Raw genomic sequence first — 8,381 nt, 5'->3', positions numbered from 1 at the left:
CAAAAGGATGATTAGAAAGGAGCTCACCTTAAAATTATTTTGAGGGTTCATTTGTCTGTGTTACAAGCAGTAGCTGTCAGTAGAAGAATCAGGAGAATGTGGAACTCTATGATTGACTTTGTGCGAGGCAAAATAACTTCTATTCTGTTTAACTCTTAGGTTGTTGGATCAAGTCTTCATAGGCATGTTTGACTTAAAAGCTTAGATTTAAATAGAATCCTTTCAGCACCCAATTACTTGTTTTTGATAAACACAAGGCAGAAAAATCTTCCCGTGCCATTTCAACTGCATCTAAAATCAAGGTGGACAACAGTAGAGATCATATTGTTACAAAATTCTAGAACCATCACTTCTTTAAGTGTCTTCATTAAAATGATTTCTGTGTTCTTTTCCTCCTGGCTCTTCCTCAAAGATTTCTCCATGTACGGCTGTGTGATTGGAAGGGTGTACCTACTGAGTAACAGCAAACCAGTTTTTAAAATGTGTGCTTCCGTCCCTCTGTCCCCATTCATCCTTCTGTGTGATAAGCCTCCCATAGCCTTGGTTGATCTCTAACTTGCTGTGTATCTCAGCCTGCCTTTGAACTCTTGATGCCCCTGCCTCCTCCCAAAACATAGAGCTACAGGTGTGTACCACCACACCTGGGCCCTCTATCTTTCAAATACTCAGTAAAAATGAGGAAAAGTCAATGCCAGTCTTTGTAACATGAGATCTAGTCTTTGTGATGTGAGGTCTAAAGGAGATAACTGTTGTCTCAACCGTGGATATGGCATACAGCTTCTGACAGTTGTGATACAACACCACACCACACCCCCACGTACGCCCCAACGTCATCGTTCTTGGGTGCTTTAATTAACTCCCATGCTGGTTGTGCTGGAATCACCTTTTCCATAACCATGACACTGAATAATTCAGTGAGTTTGACATCTTGGTTTCCATGAAGACAGCTCCTGAAGTCTGTGTATTGGCTTTCCCTCCTTTGCTGTTTCTTTTATGCCATCATGGTTAGAACATTATTATTATTATTATTATTATTATTATTGTTGTTGTTGTTGTTAATTACTTTTATTGCTTTCTGACAATTGTCATGAATTCACAAATATTATTTTAATGTCTATCAACCTATTTGCTCATTCATTCCATTTTGTGGACACTTACAGCATAGCAGTCACCCTTCTACATAGCGCATACAACATTGTGGAGTTACAGTCTTTGTCTTCTTCAAGTACTTATGATCCTGTGTGGGGTCTTGGGCACTGATAATTATTTTGACTGCTTTTCTGTTCATCTTATAATACACCACTGGGCTTTATTTCAAGCTAAAGAAAATTCTACTTGATTATTGTACAAATAACTGCTGTGAATTTTATAGTCAGCATTATCTGAAACCAGCTCATTAACGTTTACATCCGCTGTCATACCCTGCAAGTTGCCTCTAGCTATTTACACATCAGAAAATATGTTATTCAGGAAACCTCAACTCTCATATGACTCAAAAGAGTTTCTCTCAACCAAAGTCTGCTGATATACATAGGTTATCCTGGGGTCATTGGCCTCAAAAGGTAGTTTATTGCTCCTTAATGCTCTCTAAGATCCCATCTGAGGATATGCAGAATTAAAAATGCTTTGAGAATTATGAAGTTAATTACTTTGAGTTCACATTACTTTGATGTTCCATGAGAGCCAGCAGCATGTTTGTTTCATAAGTGTGAGTCTTAACTAAGGAAAACCACTTGACTAAATGGGCAAGTTAAATGGGTCACATTTTTCTCTTCATGAGTACCACTCTTACTTAAAAGAACTATTGACAAGTAGATTGTAACTTCTCAGATGAAGACATTTTCTCAAAAGTGGACTTAGAAGAAATAACAATTTTCTAAAACCAGGATGAAATTTGATCTTGTCAAAAATTGTAATTGAGCTGAGGGGGGTGGTGGGAATGGCTTAGAGGGTAAAGTATTCGCTGTGGAAACATGAGGACCTGAGTTCGTGTCCCCAGTGGAATGTGATTGTCTGCCTCTAACCCCAGTATTGGGGGCAGGTAGAGATAGATTAATCACAGGAGGCTAGATGGCCAGTCAATGTAGTTGGAACTGTGAGTGTCAAAAATGTGATGGACACACACACACACACACACACACACACACACACACACACACACACGAGAGAGAGAGAGAGAGAGAGAGAGAGAGAGAGAGAGAGAGAGAGAGAGAGAGAGACTTGAAGTAGACTTCTGACCTTGATATGTGCAAGCAACTGTAATGGCATACACACGCACAAATAGAAATGGATATTTTCTGTCCTTGTAAATATGATATACCGCAATATTTGAGATTTTTCTGATATAGCTGGTGGTTTCATTAAGTTTTTGACATTGTGTATTTAAAAAAATCAGACTTTGGAAGAACTGCATCCCTCACCGAACCAATATTTTCAAATAATCAATGCTCTGATATTTTTAAAAATTCATAAATAAATGATTCATTCAAATTTCAGGATAGACCAATGAATACTTAATAGAGTACAAGTTATTTGAACAGTGAACATTTAAAATGTCTTTTTCTTTTCTTCTGTGTTAGAATTCTAATCAGTGTGTATTGATTATAAAATAGTGCATTTCATCATGACGTTCTCACACAGGTATATAAGATACTAAGGTCATATTGTACCCTGTCACCCACACTGAACGCTCTCCTCCACTGCTGGCCCCATTTTTATTTCTCTGTATCCCTATTCTGCTTTCATATATTTATTCTTGATTCTTCATGTGTAATACTTGTCTTTATGATTCCAATTTGTTTTGTTTAGCACGTGATCTCTAAATGCATCAATCTGCCCCCAGAATAACACAATCACTTTCTTTTTTGATGATGTAGTAATATTCCACAGTGCCTCATTCCTTTATGCGATCATCTGCTCTTAAGTTTGATCAACACTAAAGTATCAGTTACAGTGTTAGCATCCTGTGTGTATGAGGGGCAGACCGGAAGCAGAGAGGAGATAGGAAGAGGCCAGGACCATACCCTCCAAGACTACTTCCTCCAGCAAGGCCCAACTTTTTGAAGTTTCCAGAACATCACAGAGTGCCAGCATCTGGGGATCTAGGCTTTACTTCATGAACCTGAAGAGGAGGCCTTTTATGTTCAAGCCAGATGTGAAAACAGACCTCCTGAATGTTGGGAATAACTTCCCATTAAAATGTGTGAAAATAACTATTGACAAATAGCAAACCTTGTTTGCTCTTTAGATATACATTTCTTGGTATTCAGGAAACTTGTTAAATTAATTATCGCACGGATGACACAGGAATATCTTTTTCTGAAAGGAGGCAGAAAACCTACCATTAAATCACTGCTGTCCCACGTGACGCAGTGGTTGAGCTTCCTGGGGCAGAGAAAACAGCTAAGTGTTTAAAAAGCATTTGCCGCTCTTCCCCCAGCCCCGCGTTCAGTTCCCAGCTCCCACTGTGGTGGCTGACAGCTGTGTGTAGCTCCAGTTTCCCGGAATCTGATGCTTCTGTCTGACCTCCACAGGCACCCATGCGTACACACACACACACACACACACACACACAGAAGCACACACATAGATAAAATAAACCATCTCTAGAAAACACTGACCTTCATTTTGTCAAAAGTCAGACTGTGTCAGGGATGAGTTTCAGCTGTGGGCAGTTTTAGTTCAGATCTCGTGTCAAATATCTTGAGCACGAGAGCTCTGTGTATTTGCCAGCCTGTCCCTCTAAAAGTATTTTAGGCTCTAAGTTCTATGAGTGTTTATTTTTTTCAGATCGGATACCAGCCTTTTGTCTTGCTGCACACAGAGCCAAAGTCCCATGAAGAGTATTGGTGGGGAGCAAAAACCATCTTAGTCTTTGGGACCAATCTTGCATTCCAGCATGTACAAGTGCTCCTCTTTGACTCAGTGGAGTCCCTTTGTGTAAAGCATTGTTTGCCCTCAACCCTGTCTGTAGGAAGAGTTTATGTCCCTTCTTTGGCACTTACCTGCTTTGTGATTATAGTTCTGATTAAAGAACACAAACGTTTATGTTAATATATAAATAAATATTTCTAATACATATATGTGTAGCATTCACATATTAAAATGTGTGGCCTCATGGGTAGGAGAGAAATAAATTCAACTCAGGGAAAATCCAAGAAGATAGCGATAGCAGTTGAGACATGCGTGTTGGCTACCCAGTGTGTTACAGCAAATGGGGGGTTAGAAGTAGACCGGATGGCTGTGGGGAGTAGGGCTCCAGTGCCAACGTGAGGGAGGCGTTAAAGCGGAGGTGTGACATGGTACATCCTGCCTTAGGGAGGAAATGTGAACTTCCTTCGGTGTAGATGTGTGATGGTGTGAGTGGGGCTGTCATCAGTGAAGTGGTTGTAGCTAGTCAGGTGTAAACTGGTGTCGCTATCCATTTGGTTTGGTTTCGTTGGGTTTGGCTGGCCGTTTTTGTCAGTGTTGGTGGGAAATTCTCTAACACTGAATTCACCCTCTCCATCCATACCTTATGAGATTCTCTCTCAGTGTAAGAAAAACATCTCACTCCCCGGCCACTCCCATCAGAAGCCACAAGCCAATCCTCCCATCTGCCAATCTCCTACCACTCACACTCAGTCATGGTCAAGTCTTGCTCTCACACCCTCTCCCGGGGGCTCCTGCACACATGTGCTGCACGTTCATACACTCAGGCACACGCATACACATATGATAAATCATTTTTCTTAAGAAGAAGATCCCCTTTCTCCTCCTTTCTGTTACGCCATCTCAGCCTGCCGCCATCACCTGCTGGTAGAAACTGTGGTCCCTGCCTGGTCTTTCTGCATCTCATCTAACCTTCATATCTGTATCCCTCACAGAGCTGGATACAGGGTACAGCCCATGCTGACTCCTGGATAAAACCTAAGGGCATCCATGTGCCTCCATGGCAGTGAGGATGTCGGTTTCATTCGTTGCTTTTTTCAGTTATCCAGCACAGAAAGCACACAGTTGGCAAATAAAGGAGCCTGGCTATGACAGGGCTTGACCCATCTAAAGTGAAATTCTGCAACTCCCCTCTCTAAAACTGCACTGGACTCTGCATTCCACTCAGAGTGGGGCCTGGGGACTGCTCACGTAACTGACAACGCCCTTCAAGCTTTCTCCCAGCTCACCTCCTAGCCTCTGTTCTCCTAATTCCTCTTGCCAGGCAGAGGGCTCCATCTTCCCTCCATGGACCTCTAGGAACTCTCTGACTACGTCACTTACTCTCTCACTGGAACCCGAGTCTATTCTCATTCCCCATGAAGGTCTCCTTCCATTATCCCATTTCCATATCCCACAGACACCTGGTAAATCATGTCCAATTTTGTGTCTTAATTAGGTGCTGAATTTCCTGGGGAGGATACTCTATCTCTCCCAACCTCCTTCCCCCAAGGAGGCAACTTCCTGTGACCCTAAGCTCACTCCATCTCTGCGCTGGCATTGCTATTTCCTTGTGCTGACTTCTCTCCAGATGGTGAGATTCTTAAGGGCAGAGATAATCCCTCATTCATCATTGCAGCTCTGATACCTATCACCATGCTCAACAAATATTTGTTCATCTTTCCCTGGAGTATCAGTTGAAATGAATCAGCCCCTGAGTGACAAAAGGACAGTAGAGGAACCGGTATCTACCCCATTCTCAACATGTAAGTGCCCTTAACAAATGAGATACAGCTTAAAGCAAGCATACAGAAAGTTTGGTATTTTTAATGTCTGAAACTCTTCTGGTGGAATTCAAACCCAGAACATGAGAGCGGAAGCTTCTTCCTACCTCCTATTCAGTCATAATCAATGGACTAATCTCCCCCTCCAAGTCCAAAACGATACATTCTAGCACGGTCGGGGTTACATTTGTCTAGAGACTGTTGTAGATACTCAGCAGGTATTACTAAAGTGAGGGATAGGAAATGAGGAAAGAATGACCCAACTCCTATTGGATAACAGAATAGTTTTACTATTTTAATTTATGTGCATCTGTATGTTACATGTGTTTGTGCCCCCAGAGGCCAGAAGAAGGCATGGGATCTTTTGGAACTAGAGTTACAGTTAGTTTAGCTGTCTTATGGGCGTTGAGACTGAACTTGGGTCTTCAGGAAGAACAGTTGACGCCTTAAACTGCTGACCCCGCTCTGCAGCCCTGGGATGCTGAGTCCTGGGATGCTGGGCCCTGGGATGCTGGGCCCTGGGATGCTGGCAGTTTGGTAGGTGTCTGTATATTATAGTATCTGCTTCACACTTATGCCTAAGCACAACTCTGAAGGAAATATACTGCAGTGTTACAGTTAGGAACATTAGGAAACTCAGCTTACATGATTAAACATTTAGTGTCTACTGGAGCCAATGTTAGGAAGTTTATACACATCATCTCTATATAAATCTTCAAATACTATAAAATAAGGGATTTTATTCTTATAAACTGGAAGAAAAGACTGGCATATTTAATATGTTTTGTTTCTAAGATTCAAACCCACACTTCGGTTACAAATTAAATGAAAATAATCACATGTTCTATGAATAGAAGCATGGATCACTGACTGCTTCTTGTGAATTCTCTTATTGTGCATAGATATTTATTTGAAAACTTATTTAATCAATTTTGCTACTGGTATTCACTGTGAACAACAGTAACTTTCAACATTAATGACGGTGTTGAGTTTTAAAAGTTTGTAATATACTAAGATATGTTTCGAGAACACATCACTCTTTACAGTAATATAGCTGAAACTCACACATTGAAAGAATCCTGTCACAAAGCCAGGTGCACTAGATGCCTCCACTTGAGTGAAGCACAAAACAGGGAACAGTTTGTGCTATTAGATATAAATGTGATGGTCACCATGGTGAAGGTGACCCTGCAGAGACCAGGGAGGTCGTGTCTGGAATGCAGGCGAACAATCTGCTTTTCATATTGGTCTTGGCATTGTTATGAGAACATATAAATGACCAAAGTATGGCCTATTTAGTAAGGTCTAGAGAAGAGATTAGAAAAATAATTGAACAAGGTATCACACGCATAAATATTTTCCATCACCATCCTTGGCCTGATACTGTGCCTCCACGGATGAAAACACCCAGACTATCCTTAGCTCCTCATTCATTTTACAGTTGGCTATTGCGAATTTACTATAGTTAGATTCAATTCTTCTTTGTGAACTACGACTCACCACTACTCTCATATAACTAATGTTTAATGGAAAAGATGAACAATAAATATTCTAAAATATCAGCTAGTGTTAAACTCTTTACAGATAATCATAGTGACTTTGCTGTTGCTTAAAACTGGGGTTTTAGGAAAGGCCTTTCTGAGATTAAAGAGTAAAGGAATCATTAAAAGCTAGTAGATGGAATAAGAGTTGCAAAAATGCCCAGTGGACCAGCGCTATTGCTTACATGAAGTAAAACAGGGAAAGAAGGGTTTGCAAAGTTTTCTATTTGCTGCTTTTGGACAAATTTGCCTCTTGTGCCTTTCAGAGTGACTTGAAGCTGTGGTGTTGTGAAAGGGTTGTTGGATACACTAAAATTGGAAGAATTATGTTAGGCAGAAGAAAATTCAGGTAAGATTTGGATCAGCATAAACTGATATGGATCAGCCTAAATACCAGATAAAGGCTTGTTGGACAATGAAGAGGAAGTAAGTCCAAGTTTTTTATTGCACAAGCATTGAGAACACAGTTCAGTTACCTATTGTTTTTCCTTATTTAAGTGGGGGTGATCCAACATTTCCCTCTAGAGGAATTCTATTTCCTCCTTGTAGTTTATGTATTGAGCACGGGGTGGATACTGGTTCCTCTACTGTCCTTTTGTCACTCAGGGGCTGATTCATTTCAACTGATACTCCAGAGAAAAATGAACAAATATTTGTTGAGCATGGTGATAGGTATCAGAGCTGCAATGATGAATGAGGGATTATCTCTGCCCTTAAGAATCTCGCCATCTGGAGAGAAGTCAGCACAAGGAAATAACAATTGCAGTGCAGAGATGGAGTGAGCTTAGGGTCACAGGAAGTTACCTCCTTGGGGGAAGGAGGTTGGGAGAGGTAAAGTATCCTCCCCAGGAAATTTAGCACCTACATTAAGACACAAAAATGGACCAGGTGTCTGTGGGATATGGGAATGAGGATAATGAAAGGAGACATTCATGGAGAATGAGAACAGGTTGGGACCACAGTTTCTATCAGCAGGTGATGGAGGCAGGCTGAGATGGCATAACAGAAAGGAGGAGAAAGGGGATCTTCTTAAGAAAAACGATTTATTCTATGTGTATGCGTGTGCCTGAGTGTATGAGCGTGCAGCACATGTGTGCAGGAGCCCCAGGGAGAGGGTGTGAGAGCAAGACTTGATCGTGACTGAGTG

The sequence above is a fragment of the Mesocricetus auratus genome, unplaced genomic scaffold (genome assembly GCF_017639785.1).
Source record: "Mesocricetus auratus isolate SY011 unplaced genomic scaffold, BCM_Maur_2.0 Super-Scaffold_100009, whole genome shotgun sequence".
Classification (NCBI taxonomy): domain Eukaryota; kingdom Metazoa; phylum Chordata; class Mammalia; order Rodentia; family Cricetidae; genus Mesocricetus; species Mesocricetus auratus.
The sequence above is the reverse complement of the archived record's forward strand: the minus strand, read 5'-3'. Positions refer to the sequence as shown.